The sequence below is a fragment of the Balaenoptera physalus genome (genome assembly GCF_965194825.1).
Source record: "Balaenoptera physalus genome assembly, chromosome: 9".
In the NCBI taxonomy this organism is placed as follows: Eukaryota; Metazoa; Chordata; class Mammalia; order Artiodactyla; family Balaenopteridae; genus Balaenoptera; species Balaenoptera physalus.
Window position 1 is genome coordinate 41,439,765 of NC_138888.1, and position 18,994 is coordinate 41,458,758.

General features: G+C 32.3%; 1 long non-coding RNA gene across 1 annotated transcript; it reads left to right on the plus strand.

Moving 5' to 3' along the window:
- Window positions 1-425: 425 nt before the first annotated feature.
- Window positions 426-15,386, plus strand: LOC309666716. The gene is made up of 2 exons (XR_014267258.1): window positions 426-7,679; window positions 8,000-15,386. It is a non-coding gene; the product is annotated as an uncharacterized lncRNA (long non-coding RNA).
- Window positions 15,387-18,994: the final 3,608 nt, after the last annotated feature.

Here is an 18,994-nt window from a genome sequence, read left to right on the forward strand (position 1 = left end):
CACATGCATATTCTATGATATGTTGACATTCAAAGATCAGGGATTGAGATCTGAGAGCTTTTCAAGGATATTGCTAATTGCTTAAACTTTATACTAGTTATCTGATAAATATTATCTTTGGCAATTACTTTTCTGCTTTATATGGTATCCTCAGCTCTATTTGTGCTAGCACTTCGGTTCACTCTAATGATGGGTCATGTATGTATAAGCTTTAAATATGTAGGCTTTCTTTAGCAAGCTGCTGAGTTCCACTTCATACTGCTCTGGTTATTTATAATATTTATTATTTAATGTTAATGCCACTGTCACATTTTCAGTGTTTGTCTAAAGAACTCCTAGTGTCAACATGCAGAATGTCACTTCTTGTCAGGATGCACCTGCCCTGAGCAGCATAATTTTTAGATAGATCACAACCTAATCTGTGTAGTCTTTAGAACAAAACAATCATCTTGCCAAAGGGGATGAGTATTCAGTACATAAAGTGTTTGACTAGACAAAGAGAAAGCAAGGAATTAAGGAAAGGATAAAGGAAGAGATTCCAGTGTTTTTTTTATTTCTTTAAAGAACATAAAAATAAGTTATATTGGGGCTTCCCTGGTGGCGCAGTGGTTGAGAATCTGCCTGCCAATGCAGCGGACACGGGTTTGGGCCCTGGTCTGGGAAGATCCCACATGCCGCGGAGCAACTAGGCCCGTGAGCCACAATTACTGAGCCTGCGCGTCTGGAGCCTGTGCTCCGCAACAAGAGAGGCCGCGATAGTGAGAGGCCTGCGCACCGCGATGAAGAGTGGCCCCCACTTGCCGCAACCAGAGAAAGCCTTCACACAGAAACGAAGATCCAACACAGCCATAAATAAATAGATAAATAAATAAAAATGCCTGTAAAAGTGTGTTTAAAAAAAAAAGTTATATTAAATAAATACAACTAAAGAGAAAATGCATATTTTTAAAAAATCTTTATTGAATGTATTATATCAAAAAACTACCTTTATCCTTGCCATACGTGAGGATATAATTGCCCATAAAAAAAGGAATTAATCACTTTTTTCTGTGGATGCTTGCTAGACTCAATCTTTAGTAGGAAAAAACTCAGACTCTAAACTAAACTAGGACTATCTCTTCTGAGTAATATGAGGATCACTGGATGTTTATTATAAGAATAAATATTACAACTCTAAATGGATCTTTAGGAAGGTCTATTCCTTTTTATTCTGGGAGACATATAGTGTAGACTCTGGAGTCAGCCTACCAAGCTTTAAACTCTGGCACCACCACTAGCTGGTATGAGACGAGTTACATAAATTCTCATGTACAAACTGGAAGTAATAACAATATCTACTTCAAAGGGATTAAATGGAACAATACACACAAAATGCTTAGAACAATACCAGTCACAAAATAAATACTCAGGTAATTATTATTACCTGAATTTAAGATCCAGCACATAATAAACATTTAATATACAGTGGAGATTTTTTTAAATTGCTAATAGTCATACATTTATACTTGAAAGTTTAGTTTCTTTGCCCTGAACTCTTTGTTCTAATAGCCATCAATTAGTAACCATTAACTTAATCAGTGATTTCAATTTTTATATTGCACAAGGACAATGTACAAGTATGTTGCCATTAAATTCAAGTTTCAAGCGGAATGTTCCCCTTTTAAGAAGTAAATCAATTAACTAGAAAATTATTATATCCTGTTGTAAAACTTGGGTGATCACTGTAATATAGCTGTATTTTTGAAGAGTGCAAACACCAAAAAAGTTATACTCTGTTTGAAGTACTTGGTCAACATTTTTTTTCTCTTGATTTACTGGATCAACCTCACTTAATTGGTTAGAAAGCCATAAGGCCACAAATCACCTGACTTTGAGTTACTCAGAAGATAAATTTTCCTGGGTGGGCATGATCTAATTGGGTGAGCCATTAGAAGGCGTTGGGCCCTTCTTGAAAAGAGAAATTCAAAGCAAGAGAGGTTGTCCCATTAGCTTAAGTCTTCTCAAAAATTGCCCCATGAAACTTGTATAATCATGCAAAATCTTGTCTGACTAACTTTTAGCCACAGAGAACACATACCGCTAGGATCCAATCTCAAAAATCTCCCTGTTATTTTTTCCACATAAGAACGTGAAACTGCATGTAGTCTCCGGCCTTCCAGAATCCCAAGCACCCAAAGCCTATAGAGTCCTCTTCCCAGCAGAGAGTGGAGCATTTCCAATCCATAATCTGCCATCACACTGCAGCACTTTGCAAGAAAAGTGAAATTGTTTTTTACTCTCAGAACAAAAGTCTGTGTCTACTCAAAGTAGACACAACCCCTTGAAGTGAAACTCTGACCAGGAGAAAGACAACATTTTACACTGGTATGTAAAGTGGTTTACCTCCTCACTTATTTAAACACTTTCATATCATAAAAGGATTTTGGCTCAACTTCTATTGAATACCTAAGCAAAAGATCATTACAATATCTTTCCCCAAAATAAACATTAGCCTTCTTCAAAGATGAATTAGAAAATAGCTGTAGCCTATTTAAAATAATAATTTTTACCCCTTTTTACTCTTCCAGATTGCAAATACTGAAATATAATCTCGTCAACAGCATTCATTAAAAGTTTGATATAACTAAAGAGGTAATTGAGCTCAAAAATTGAGACTAAAGTATTGCAAAAAGTATTCTTAATTACAATGCACCATAATTTCATCATAACTCTCAAGGAAAAAACAAATCTTCATTTATATAAAATAGGTATGTGTCTGTCTCTGTTGTTTGAATTACTGCAGTGAAGACTCTCTGTGTGGGTGATTATATTTAATGAACTCAACTGGATTTGATATATAGCATCAGCAAACACCCAAAAGATTAGCAGAGGTTAGTGCTGATAGTTAAGAGTGGCTAAACTAGCTTGGAGTGTGTAATTACAATTATGACTTCTTAGTTGCCTCATTTCACCAGTTGATTCATCCCTCTGTCTTAAAACTGTTATCTCCCTTAGCATGATTCCCTATTCCTATAAAGAGCATTTCTTTGACTTCTCATTTTCATAGCAGCAAACTGCCCAGCAGTTGCAAATCAAATGCCTCTTGAATGAGGCAGGGAACTTTAATGTATATAGCATACTGGATGTTGAAGGCTGGATGCTGAAGGCCAAGAACTGGGTTAAATTGGAGAATGCGTATCCAAACTAAAGGCATGTACATGCAAACTCCTTAGAATACTGTATAACCAAGTAAAACATATCTGCAGAATGAATTTGGCCAAAGGATGTTAATTTGTCTACTGTCTTAGATCAACAGTTTATAAATTTGTGGGAGGGGGTAAAATAATCCTTACAGATTGTAATGAAAGATTTTCCCCATGGATTTTTTTCTCTGTTTTTATACTACACCTTGGCTAATTTCATTCAAATTACTGAAGTAATCAATGCACATGGTTTATAAGTCAAATAGTACCAAAGATATTATACTGAAAATCAACACTTCTCAGATCCCACTTTCCCCACCCTCCCCTCCCTCTCCTCAGAAGCCACCAGTTTTGACTCAGATTCTTGTTTAAATTAGCACTATTTTTTAAAATACTTGCATTGCTAATTAAAATGATAAAATCTATACACTTTATTTACTTTATGCTATGATGGATGAGGATTAAGTAATCTTATAACAAGCCCAACTGTCCTTCTCCATCTTCTCAAAGTATTATGTCACTATTTACCATTAAACCTTACAAGAACGTTTATGGCAATATGTCTTCGTGAGTGTGTTCACAGCCAAGACAAGCAGAGTACTATCATTACATTTCTCTTCTTTGAATGACAGTACTTTATCTTTCCTTGTGATTCTAACTGTCCCTTTTTTGGCAATATACTGTACTTAAAAATTCCATTATATCAGGCTTATTTTTCATCATTTTTAGTAGAGATATTTTAACAGGTTGTGCTTGTTTCCATAATTTAAAAAACAAAAGAAATATACAAATATAAAGATACAGGAGTGAAAGCCTCTGTGTATTTCAGGCCCCTGTTTAAGTTCTATAACAACCCATCTGCTCCATGTACACATATCAGTAACAAGTGTTAATATATTGTTGTGTAACCTTTCAGAGTCAGCTATACATATATGTAAAAAAGCAAATATATATTCTTATTCCATCTTCTCATATCACGGTAGGATACCATATATATTTTCTGAACCTTATTTTTTCACTTTATATTACTTTTATTTACATACAGAAAAATTAACATTTTTTTTTCATTTCTTGAGTTTTGAGAAAGACACACAGTTGTGTTGCTACCACTATAATCGATGTACAGATTAGTTCCCTTGTGCTGCTCCTTTCTAGTCCCACCATAGTTGGAAACTACTAATCTGTTTTCTTTCCATACTATGTTGCCTTTTTCAAAATGTCAAATAAATGGACTCATACAATATGTAGCATTTTAAGCCTGATTTTTAAAATTTAGTGTAATGTATTTGAGATTCATCCATATTGTTGTAGGTATCACATTTCATTCTTTTTATTTGAGTTGTAGTCCATTGTAAGGAGGGACCACAGTACGGTTCTGCATTCACCAGAAACAGTATGATTTTTTTCTGTCTTTGTGATTATGAATAAACACTCGCTTGCTTAAAAATACATTGTGCATAAGGATGATATCAAAGCAAGTGAACACAATTTTAATTAAATATTTGGGGGAAATGAGGTAAAATAACAACTGAAGATGTTCCTCAAGAAAATGGCATCTAGGTATTAGGTAGAAGCATGAATAATTTATGTGTGGTAGCCAGAGAGAATGCCAAATGTGTGAATGCAGAAGAATATATGGATATAAAGTATGTGGTAATGGGAATGTTCTGTTATTATGGCTTCAATTTTCTCAGTGATACAGGGAACAAAGGTATCAGCTGACATAGTAAAGTAGGGAAGGTAGGAGTTGAAAGCTTTAGGAAAGAAGAGAAGATGCAAATGGAAGTAGACTGTAATGACTTGGAAGCATCATTTGAGGCTAATGATCATTAAGTGAGAATGAGACCAGTCAGCATGGTTGAGTTTTTCTCCAGCCACGTTCAGTTCCCTGGGTGAAGTACAGAGGAGATGCAGAGTCAGACTAAATCAGGGTGGTATTTTGCCTAATTTACATGGTGAAACAAGTGAGAAGCAAGGTTAATTTTTAAATACTTTACAATAGACTTTAAGCTGGTAGAGTAATAAGGGAGGATATAAAAGCAAAGAGCTACAAAGCAACTTTGGTAGTTTCATTATTTTCTTAATTATTTTATTTTCCTTTCTTTCTGTGTTTTTTTCACCCTTGTGTTTTACACGTTTAAATATTCTCTTCATCTTATTTGATCAGCTTATCTATTTTACTGATTTTTCCCAAAGATCTAAAGTTTGGATTTATTGATGATTACTGGTATGTTTTCTGTTTTCAATTAAATAATATCTGTTTTAACTTTATTTCATCCTTTTGCTTCAATTCAGTTTATCTAGTGCTCTTACTAATTTTGGGAGTCAGTGCTGAATGTATTTGTTTTCATTATCTCCTTATTTGTTGATACATGCAATAAAGGCTATGAATTTCCATGTGAACTGATTAGCTGTACAGAAAACATTCTCATATCTAATATTTCATTATTATTTTTGCTAGAGTTAGTACTATTTGATTTGTATTCTTCTTTGACCAAATAATTAATGATTTTCTAAAGATAATGTCTTAAGAGAGAAGCACTTAATTTCCAGGTGAAACAGCCTATTTTCTAGGTGTATTGAATTTTGAGCAGACAGTGCTCTCAGTACTACTTCTATTGCTTGGGACTCATGGAGGTTGTTTGTCTTCATAACTTAAGGTACCATCAATATTTTTAAACACTCTTTAGCTACCTGCAAAGAAGTTGTGGGTTCTATTTTCACATAACACATTTCAATGTATACCAATAAGTTATACCTTCAATGTATATCAATTGAATATTCATGTATATCAATGTGTATCAAAAATACCTCAGTGTATATCAGTAAGATCTGTTTTATCAGTCACACCTTCTTTCTTTTTTTATTTATTAAAGAGGTCAAATAAAATATCAAGTTAGTATGTTCCTTCAATTTTCCCCTTATTTTTAAGAATATTACTGCTGTTGTCAGTAGACATTCCTAAATGTTACACCTTTATTGTGAATGATGACAATATTTGACATTAAAGTGTCTGCACGTTTGTCTGAATCCCACGTATATTAAGATCACTACCCCTACTAGCTTTATTTTCAATCATCTGTTATATCATTGCCCATTCTTTAATATTCAGCCCTTTATAATGCTTTAAGGTGTGTTTCTTGTAAATAGTAAAAACTTAGGCTTTGTTTTGTTATCCTGTCTGCTGAAAACACTTTTGTTTAAATAGAAGAACTTAAATTTTACTATCCTGACAGATATGTTTGTCCTTAGTTGTATCATATTATTTTCTATTGCATTTTTGTTTCCTGTTTACATTTATTTTTCAACCTTTCAATATCTGATTTGTTTTCTTTGGTGGGTATATGTGTGTATCTATGCATGTGTAATTTTCCTGATATTTTAGAGGGTTCAACTTTTTGTTCTAATGATGGTAATTAATCTAATGATTACTTTTATAATTATTTATGTATAATTATTTATGTATTACCCTCTTTGGTGTAAGGCCTAAATTTCATATTTTGTGCTGCCTTGATATCTAGAGAGGAAGGGCCTGGCATGGCCAACTGCAGGTCCCCCCCACCCCACTCTGCTCCTATGTATAAGGTTCCCTAAACAACCCTCCTTACCAAACAGACCAAATGCAGTTCAGTGCCACTTATCATACACTTAAAGATGCTTGTTCAGGACTTGCTTCTCCCCTTTTTCACCCTGCTGGCTGGAAATGGTTTTAACCAAAGCAATCTTACAAGTCAAGTGTTAAAGACTGCAGAGCCACTTTGTAGCCTGGATCCCCAGGTGTCTACTTAGAACACACACACACATACACACCTGCCCTAAACTGTTAAAATGAGAGATAAATAAACTACTTCTTATTGAGCCACTACATTTTTGGATGTTTGTTAAAGCAGATTAGCCTTCATCCTAACTAATAATATACGTTTTATTTAAATTCTTATTTTGAGATAATTACATACTCACAAAGAAGTTCCAAAACAACACGAGGAACTCCCATTTACTCTCAACCCAAATTCATCAGTTGCTTACATTTTGTCCCATTTTACTATCGTAATAATAAATAAAAGGAAACATTTACTATTATTTAATAAATATTTATTATGTATTCATATATCTGATTTTTATTAACCATTTTGAAGTAATTGTTTTTTTAGCTGTGTATTGTAAGTTAAAATTTGTGACTGCTAACAGAGAAAGTTTTATTCCTTCATTTCCAATATGTATTGTTTTTGCCACATTACACTGGCTAAGACTTGGCATTAGAAAGGTGAATAGGGAGATGACAGAGAAAATTCTTGTCTTTTCATGATCATAACAAGGAATCATGTAATACACTACCATTATTTATGAGGTTAGCTGTATGATCTTGTAGCTATGCTATCAAATAGAGGAAGTTTTCTGCTTTGTTCTTCGGTTTTGTCGTAAATGGCCATTAAGTTTGATTAATTTTTTGGTATCCATTGAAACGATCATATGATTTTTCTCCTTACGTGGTAAATGGTATAAATTGATTTTTTTTTAATTAATAGCTACTCTATTTATTTATTTATCTATTTATTTTTAGCTGTGTTGGGTCTTCGTTTCGTGCGAGGGCTTTCTCTAGTTGTGGCAAGTGGGGGCCACTCTTCATCGTGGTGCGCGGGCCTCCCACCATCACGGCCCCTCCCGCTGCAGGGCACAGGCTCCAGACGCGCAGGCTCAGCAGCTGTGGCTCACGGGCCCAGTTGCTCCACGGCATGCAGGATCCTCCCAGACCAGGGCTCGAACCCGTGTCCCCTGCACCAGCAGGCAGACTCCCAACCACTGCGCCACCAGGGAAGCCCTAAACTGATTTTTGAATGTTGAACCAAACCTACATACTTGTGATAAACCCACATAAGTGTGATATATTTTCCTTCTTATGTCCTTCTTGCTAGATCAACTTGCTAATATTTTGCTACATGTCTTTAAATGTATGCCAGCAGCATAGACTTTTTCTATAAAGGAAAAGATAAATATTTTCACTTAATGGATCTAACTGCTTAACTCTGCTCGCCTAATGTAAATGCAGCCATGGACAATATATGAATGAATGGGTGTGGCTGGATTTAGCCTGTAGGTTGTAGTTTCTTTCTCACAATATCAGTCTGTGGCTTTCTTTTCTTATAACGTCTTTGTCATGATTATGCAAGAGGGATATATTGCCTCATGAAACTGATTGGAAAATACTTCCTGTTCTTCATTTTTCTGAAGAATATTGTTCATTAGATAATGTCTTCCTTAAAGTTTGAATAAGTTCAAAAGTGAAATTATCTGGCACTAGAATGTTCTTTATGAGAAAGTTTTATAATTAGAAATTTAATTACTTTAATAAATAAAAAGCTTAGCAATATGTAGAATGTGTATTGATTTTAGCAAGTTTTGTTTCTTTGGGATTTTTTCCTTTTCATTTATGTTGTCAAGTTTATTGTCATGTAACTCCGCACACCATCATCACCTTAGAATCCTTTAAATGTCTATTGGATCTATGGTGATATTCTCTTCGAATTCTGACCTGTTTCTCTCTTTCATTTTTTAAATTGATTAATGTATTTAAAATTTTGCCAATTTTATTCATCTTTTTAAAGAAAAAACTTCTCACTGTTAATTTTCTCTTTTGTTTCTCTATTTTATATTTCATTGTCTCTGCTGTTATATTCATCATATTCATGTCCCTATTTATTTTTGGTTTAACTTGCTCTTTTTCTAGATTTTTGGGATAGAATCTAAATAACTGTTTTAATTAATATAAGCATTTAATGTCATAAATTGCCTTCTAAGCACAGCTTTTACTGCATTCCTCAAATGTTTATATTGTTTTTCCGTTATCACTCAGTTTGGACTATTCTTAACTTCGTTTTTTTCTTTCTTTCTTAAACCATGGACCCCACAAAGTTAGTTTTAGTTGCCAAATCTTGTGGATTTTCTAAACATCTTTCTGTTATTAATTTCTAAGGTAACTTAATGATAAGGAAGCATAATCTCTAAGATTTCAATTTTTCAAATTTATGCAGACCTGTTTTGTTTCTATATGAAAAAATAATATTTTCTGCAATCGTTAGATATGGTATTTTTAAACTTCAATAAAGTCAAATTGGTTGATAGTGTTGTTCAAATCTTTGTTATTCTTGCTAATACTTTTATACTTAAAAAATAAATTATTGAGAAAAGTCAATCACAAACCATGATTCTGAATTGTTTCTTTCATACTTTAACAACTGTATTTGGTAATTCCAAATTTAACTAGTGTTTTATTTCTACACGTATCATACTTTTTTTTACCAATTTTTGATGTGAGATCAGGCCTTTTCTTTTAGTGTGGGTCCACACTTTGGATTTGCAGATTATCTTTATTGCATAAGCCAGAAAATAACACTTTATGTTCAATTTCTATGTTCTCTTCCTTTAAAGAGGAATGATAAAGTAAAGTTATTACTGAGTGCATATTTCCTCTGAATTTTTATAATCTACATCCAGTCTTTTATAGTTTTTGTTACCCACACATCACTAATAGCATATTTTTCCATTGACTTCTATTTATTAGATTTTACCAAAGCATTCAAATCATATTTTTAATAAAAAATGTTAGCTCTTTTTCTTTCAAACTCATATTTTGTCCTTCAATTAGCAAATATCAATAGCAAATACAATCAATATAAACATATTTTGGAGCACCTGGCAGATTCTTGGTATCACAATTTGACTTATGGTTTCAAAAGCAGACAGCACATTAGAATTAGCCTTTTGGAGGAACTCTGTATAACATTTAAAATATTTAGTATGTTTTAGAGGGAGAAGGAAATTGTTGCTTAATTTAGCCAGTTAAGAAGAGATCAGTTAAGAGAACTTCTGGAATACTACTTAAAAATATTTATAAGAAGAATGGAGATTTAACTACTTTTTTTAAAGTCTGTGAGAAAAATAACAGCCAACATTTAGTGAGCTCATAATTTGAAGCAAGACCTATTCTAAGTACCAAACAAAATTAAGATTTATTTCTCACAATAGCATTCACAGAAAGTTTAACTCACTTAAGTTCATTCAGCTAGTAGTTGGTAGAAGTAAAATTTTAATTTAGAGTCTGATTCCAGAGTTAGTTCCTTAAGCCTCTAAAGTAATACTGAAATTTATTTTTTTAATCACCTTTAAGAAAATTTATTTAGAGTAAGTTAAAAAAAAATAGATGGAGTAAGTAAAATTAAAATTAAACTAAGCACTGTATTTATACTGGAAGCTTGAGGAATGTTTCCTAAACGATAAAAATAAATCTATGGGATGGCACGAGCAATAATTTAAATTGGACCACCAATATCAGCTAAGAGCCTTCAGGAATCAATGGTAGAACTTGAGTTATTAGCACTCAGACAGTTGCAATGTCCTCAAAGTGTAGGGGATGCTGGTTGGCACTGATGATCTCATTAACAGGGCTAGCAATGAGGAAATCGGATCTAGGAAATGGAGAGGCAATTTTAAAATACTTAAACCTTGGATAGGATAACTACCATAAAAGGTAAATATTTATTCCAAAGCTACAATACACAGCCTGCAATATCCAAGCATTTCTCACTCCAATAGCAGACAAGCTTTATAAGATTCAAAGCAAACTCTATGAAATCAAGTTTATAGATTTAAAAAATCAGTTGTATACAAGTGGGCAATCAAGTACTATCTTGGCCAAAATTCCTGCTTCTAAATGTTTTCAAGTATATCTCTCTATAGTTGTTCACAATTTATGAAGGAAAAATACTGTTATACTTTTATATGTTTGAAAAAGTATTCTATAAATAGCACTGTAGATACTCAGAAGAAAGAGTCAATCAGTGCTTTTGAGGCAGTCAAGTGAGACTTCAAAAAAGGATTTGGTTATTTTTAATTTATAAATGGGTAAGAGAACACACACAAAGGCATAACATGTGAGTGGCTTGATGTGGTCAAGAATGATAAGTTTAGTGTGGTTAGAAAATATTTTATATGAAAAAATTGATATGAAGAGAATTGTCAAGGTGAATTGAAATCAGACCAAATGCCATGATAAGAAGTAGCAAAGAAATTTTAACTTTACCTTGAGTTCTATTTTAAGATTTATCACATACTAATTATAAAATAGGGACGAATTACTTAAATTTTCTAATTTCTATAATTAGTAAAATTATATGATGGAACTTTGTAACTATTTCTCAATCATTTCTGTACATTAGGATAATCTGGGGAAATTAAAAAAAAAAAAAATACCAGTACCCAGGTTCATATCCAGAATGTCTGATTTAATTAGACTCAGACAGGGTTTCTCAACTCTGGAACTGGATAATTCTTAGTTGTATGGGACTCTCCTTTGTATTGTAATATGCTGAGTACCACCCTTGGCCTCTACTCATTAGATGGCCAATAGGATCCACCTAATTACCCCCTCACTTGTGACAACCAAAAATATCTCCAGACATTCCTTAGAAGTCATAATTCTCCCCTTTCCCTCATTGAGAACCATTGGTTCAAGTTATAACCTGGATTAGTTTTTGTTGTTTTGGCATGTAATAATTTGAAGTTATATGTGCCATGTCAACTTTTAAAACTTTTCTTCATCCTACTGAAGAAAAATTTACATACAATTAAATAATACGCTTATACATTTTTATGAATTTAACAGATGCATACCATATCAGTAATATAATCACATCAATCAAAATGTAAGATCTTTCAGATTCTGAAATTTACAAGGAAACTCCAACAGGACCTATGCTCCTACAGATGACAGTTATAGACTCTGGACAAAATAGAAAAACAATGATTTAAAAACACTGGAAAATGATTTAAATTAAGAAGACTCTAGAGTGTAGTAAAAGCTTGGAAGAAAGTACTAGCACAACATGTTTCCCATTTTCACAGTATTTAGACTGAAAGCAGGACAAAGTCAGTCCCACGTGGAGAAACGAAACTCAGAAAACCCAGAATCATTTTTTGCCTAATGATTGAAAGAACAGAATTCAGGTAACAAGAACCACTAGAAAGTAGAAAGAAATGCTGGAAAGCAGGGGTTCAGAGAGAAGGGGCCACTGATTTGATGTATAAAGTTGGCACAATTCTCTGGTGACCATTAAATAAACAATCATTTAATGGAGATCTGAGCTGTAGCCCAAGACCTAAAATTTAATATTTGAATTCAACCAAGTAACTTGCTCACTAAAACAAAAACATCAATATACTTTGGAAAAGTAGAATGATCCAGAGTTTCCAAAACATAACTTTCACAACATTCAAGATTCAACCCAAAATTATTCATCACACCAAACAATCATGAAAACACATCTAACTCACAGGTAAAGATAATCTAATGAGATCAAATCTAAGATGATATAGATGTTGGAATTTGCAGACACAGGTTTCAAAGCAACCCCTATGGCCATAAACTGAAGGAAAGTATACCTGTAATAACTGAAAAGATGGAAACTATTAGCAAAGAAGTAAAAACTAAACAACAACAACAACAAAAATACAAAGTAATCATAGAACTGATAATTACATTACTTGAAATTTAAAACCTGCTGGTTTAGTGGAACAGCAGAATGGGGAAAGAAGAGGAAAACATCAGAGAACTTGAAGATAGACATTATCCAACATGATGATAAAAGAGAAAAAGATTTAAAAAAAAAAAAAAAAGAGCTTCAGAGACCATTTTGGTATAATAACAAAAAGTCTACTATATGGATGTAGTTTGAATTCCAGAGGAAAAAAAAAAAAAGAGCAAGTGGGGCAAAAAAAAAAAAAAGTGAAGATGTACGTCCTAAGAAATGTCACAAATTTGGTAAAATATATATATTTACATATTTAAGATCATGAATCAGAGTAGGATTTTTTAAATGCCTGGGTACGTCACAGTCAAACTGCCTAAATGTAAAGTTAATGAGAAATTTTCAAAAGCAATCAGAAAAAAAAAATGACAGTACATACAGGGAAACAACAATGAGAAAATTGCTGACGTCTCATAATATAAGACACTATGGAGTTCAAAGACAGTTTCACAACATCTTTAATGTGTTAAGAGAAAAATAAATAAATGAACAAAGTACAAATCCAGAACTCTGTGCCTAACAGTGAAGGCAAAATAAAGACATTTTTATATAAAAGAACATCAAAACTATTTGTCACCAAAAGACCTGCTGTATAAGAAAGATTAAAGGAATACAGGTAAAAATATACATCTTCAAGTAGATATGAAGAGTATGATATATATATGAGTCATTGTTGTAAAGGGATTATAATGTATTTAGATGCAATACATATGAAAACTATAGCACAAATGACCTGAACAGTTCCAAGTTTTCTGTATTTGATGGAAAGTAGAAAAATTAATTATAAGTAGACTTTAAAAATATAAGAATATATATTGTAATTATCAAAGCAACCAATGTAAAGAAGGTATAGCAAAGGAGCCAAAGACAAATTGAAATAAAACATAATTTTGATTTTTAAAATTAATATAAACTTTTGAGTATAAAATATAGAAATTTCAGGAAAGAGTAAGAGAGAAACAAACTAGCAATATGGACAAAAAATAATACTATGGTGGAGCTATATCCAACTACATAAATTAACACATTAAATGTTGAAGGATTGAACACTCTAGTAAAATTCAGAGATTGTCTTCTACCAAAAAAAGATGCAATTTAAATAAAAAAGACACAGGGAGATTTTAAAAATGAATGGAAAAGATATAGCATGCAAACAATAAGCATAAGAATACCAGAGTAGCTAGATCAATATCAGACAAACAAGACTTTCAGATAAAAACATTCCCAGAAAAAAAGAGACATTCCATAATGATGAAAGGGTCAGTGCATCAAGCAGATGTAAAATGATAAATGTGCTAATAAATCATAAGAGTTTCGGAATTTACAGAGCACAACTTTACTGACTCAATGGGAAAATTAAACAATTTTACAATCCCAGTTGGTGGTTTTAACACTCAAGAACAGCAAATAATAGAAAAATCAGAAGAAAGTTAATGAAGTTCCAGATGATCTGAACAAGTTAACCAACAACTCTGACCTAACAGATATTTTTAGAACACTAAGCCATGTAACTGCAGAATACATATTTCTTTCAAGAGCAAATGCTGCATTCATCAAGACAGACCATATACTGTGCTATAAAACAAGTCTTAATACACATAAAATGATTGAAATCATATCTGTTCATAACAGTGGTAGGCTAAACAATGGCCCCCAAAGATATCCAGGTCCTAATCCAAGGAACCTGTAAATGTTATATCAAAAAAGTGACTTTTCACATGTAAGTAAATTAAGAATATTGAGATGAAGAGATTATGCTGGACCACATACATCCTTATAGGAGGGAAGCAGTAGAAGATTTGACTATAGAAGTGGAAAAAGGCAATGCGACAGTGGAAGCAGGGGGAGAAAAGGTGATGTGATGCAAGGAAGAAGTCATGAGCCCAGAAATGCAGGTGGCTTCTAGAAACTAAAAAAAGACAAGGAAACAGATTCTCCCCTTGGAGTCTCCACAAGGAACTAGCCTCACCAACCCCTTGACTTTAGCCCATAGGACATTTTTAGACATCTGGCCTCCAGAAATGTAAGAAAATAAATTTGTGCTGTTTTAACACATCAAGTTAATCATAATTTGTTACAGCAGTCATTGGAAACTAATTCAGTAATGGAATTATATTTGAAATTAATAATAATAAAATGCAGAGGAAAACACAGGGTATTGGGAAATTCAACAGTATAATTCTAAAGAGTGCATGTGTTAAAAAATCACAAGGGAAATTTTAAAATATTTCAAACTGAATAATATGGAAATATAATATATAAAAACTTGTAATATTCAGCTAAAGGAGTGTTTCAAGGGAAAGTTACAGCTTTAAATGCTTACGTAAACTCAAATATCTAAGGTTTAACCTTAAGAAGCTAAAAGAAATAAGACAAAATTAAACCCACGTTAGTAAAAGGAAAGAAATAATAAAGAAATGAGCAGAAATCAATCAAGTAGAAAACAGAAAAACAATCAAGAAAATTAACAAAGCCAAAAGTTTGGTTACTGAAAAAGTTCAAAATAATATATAAATATTTAGCTAGACTGATCAAGAAAAGAGGAGAAGAGCAAAAATGATCAGTATCAGAAATAAAAGAGGGCTTATCAATATAGACGCTACGGACATAAAGCAGATAATAACATAGCATGAATAATTTTATGCCAATAAAATAAACAGCATAGATAAAATGAACTAATCCACTGAAATATACAACTTACCACAATAAAAGTGACATAATATGAAACAGTACATCAGAATATTCCTTTATATACACAGGAATACCATATTTCTTACATGTTGAAGGCTTATGGCAACCCTGAGTTGAGCAAGTCTATCAGCGCCATTTTTCCAACAACATTGTTTTTAATTAATGTTGTTTTTAAATTTTTAAATTTTTTTTAGACATAATGCTATTGCACACTTAATAGACTACAATATAGCGTAAACATAACTTTCATGTGCACTGGGAAGCCAAAAAATTTCACGTGGCTCACTTTATTGTGTTATTTGCTTTATTGTAGTGTCCTGGAATAAAACCTGCACTATCTTGGGGAGATATATATATATATATATATATATATATATATATATATATATATATATATATATATCCTTCCCACAAAGAAAACAAAAGGCATAGATGGTTTCACTTGTGAATTCTATTGAATAAAATATGTGAGGAAGAAAAAATAGCCATCTTACACACAATATTTTAGAAAATAGGAGGAGTGTAAACTTTCCAACTCATGGTATAAAGCTACCATGGTCCTACTACAAAACTTGGCAAAAATACAAAAATGTGTATCATAGGCATGTCCCTTAGAACAGAAACAAGAAATACTTACCAAGTTATAAGCAAACCAAAGTCAGAAATATAAAAAAGATATATTATAATGATAAAGTAGTGTATATGCCAAGAATGCAAGATTAGTATAACATTAAAAAAATCTATCAATAATTATTCATCATCACAAAGGAATAAAGGAGAAAAATATGATTATTTCAATAGATGCATTAATTATGTTTGGAATAAATCAATACTCATTTGTAATGAAAATTATCAGCAAACTTATAAAGAGCATTTACAGAAAACTAACGGTTAGCGTCATATATAAAGGTTAAATAGTGAACGCTTCCCACAAAGATTGGGAAAAAGACAAGAATGTCTCCTCTTGTCACTTGTATCTGATATCATGCTGGAGGTACTAGCCATTGCAATAAAAAACAGAAAAGAAATAAAAATTATTAAAATGTGAAAGAAAGAAGTAAAATTGTCTCTATTGGCACATGACATAATATTTTACATTAAAACCTATGGAATATGGAAAGCGCCTAAGTCCATTATGTGAATTAAGAAAGGTTGCAGAATACAAGAATACTATACAAAATTCAATCCTATTTATACATACTGGCAAGAAAAATTTCAAAATAAAAATTTAAAACAATTTGACTGATTGAATTCTAGTTAATGATATGCATGCTAAAGTATTTAATGGGAAGTATATTGATGTCTACAATTTGCTTTGAAAGGCACCAAAAAGATTGATCAGTGAATGGATAAAGGGAGAAATAAGTGGATAGACTTTTAACAAATGGAGAATAGTGGAATATTAATGGTAGAATCTCAGTCATGGATATATGAATGAATGTTCACTGTAAATTCTTTCAACATTGTTGTGTATTTGAAAGTTTTCATAATAAAATTTTGGAAAAAACATTGCCATCGCCATCTTCTCTATAAATTCCCTTTTGCCAGTTTCCCCAAGAAGCCAATGATCTGATTTCTCCCACAACAGCTTGGCCTATCCTAGACATTTGTATAAATGAAATCAGACAAAATGTTTTTCATTGTGTCTGGTTTCCATTACTCAATATGTTGACTTTCATTGGTGGGTAATATTCCACTTTATAAATGTATCATAGTAGGTTTATCTATTACCTAATTGATGGTCATTTGCATTGTTCAAGTTTCTGATTTTTATAATTAAAATTCTGTCAGGGTAATTACTCTCCAGGGTTTCTAATATGCAGGCAGAATGGAGAATGACTGGACTATGTGGTTACTAAGATTCTTTTCCATTAGAAAACTTGGTGTTATGGCTATCTAGGGAAAAATTCAAGGGAAAATAATCAGTGCTACAGTTTCAGCCCTACTTCTGTGACACACATGTCTCACAATCAATTAATATCTCTCTAACTGGTATACACTGTCTAATTAGAATTGATTAAATTAAGCCAATAAACAGGCTGAAATGTGTCAGATTTTAATAGATTCTTAAAACATAGTTGCTTAAAGTAAATGTGAAAAAAATTATGCCTTGTGTAATGCTGATCACATGAGCTTAACACTATAAATGTGTCTCAAATAATCATAACCTTGTCTGTATGAAATAGGAATGCAGTCCACACAAAACACAGGTAGACTTCTGGGCATTATAATTGAAAGAGTTGGTTAGAAACACTAATCTTTATTTTAATCTGTCAATTTCAATGAGTTCTATTTTTTGAATAGAAGTAATAACAAGCAAAACAGAGACCACTATCATGAATTTGAAAAAACTAGTTAGGTACAACCACTACAACCAAATGAAAAAGAAGTCCTTATTGTTAGATATTCTGTTGATGAGTCTCTGAAATTATAATGACTGGTTTTTTAATCATAGTAGTAGAATGAGTAACATTTGGAAGCACGATATAAATTTGTCTCCATGAATGATTTATTTTTTTTTTAAATTACATAGACAAAAAATAATCTGCGTGAATCAGAAATATAATAGGAGGGAAAAAAACTCAAGCTAGAATTTTGAAAAATGATTTTTCATGCTCAATTTTTACAAAGAGCTCACAGTTTTGAAAGAACCAAACAATGCCATATTTAGCAGGAGATCCTTTGCTTTAAAAGTCAAAGCCTACTCAACATATAATAAACCCTCAAACACAATTACCTATTAATACTAAGAAACCTTCTGTTAAAAGGATAGGTAAAAGACCAATGGCTCAAAAGAAAAGTGGATAAGAGACATAAGTAAGTAAATCACAGTACAGATCTTCCTTAATTTACCATGTCGTTAAGTCCGGATAAATTTATTGTAAGTTGAAAATACCATAAGTCGAAATGCATTTACTGCACCTAACCTACCGAACATCATAGCTTAGCCTAGCCTATCTTAAACATGCTTACAACACTTACATTAGCCTACAGTTGGGCAAAATCATCTAACACAAAGCCTGTTTTATAATAATGTGTTGAATATCCCATGTAATTTATTAAATGCTGTACTGAAAGTGAAAAACAGAATGGTTGTATGGGTACAGGATGGTTGTAAGTGTATCAGTTGTTTATCCTCATGATCATGTGGCTGACTGGGAGCTGTGAATCACTGCTGCTGCTTAGTATCATGAGAGAGTATTGTGCCACATATCACTAGCCCGGTAAAAGATTAAAATTCAAAATTCGAAGTACAGTTTGAATTGAATGCACATTGCTTTTGTATTTTCGTAAAGTCAAACATTTGTTAAGCTGAACCATCATAAGTCAAGGACCATCTGTGTAAGAAATGTGATTATCACATAAGAAAAAATTGTAACTATGTATGGTGAAGTATGTTAACTAGACTTATTGTAATCATTTTACAATCTATACAAATATAAAATTGTTATATTGTACACCTGAAACTAATATAATGCTACATGTCAACTGTACCTCAACAAAGAAAGAAATGTGACTATCAAATAAACAAAATGGCAA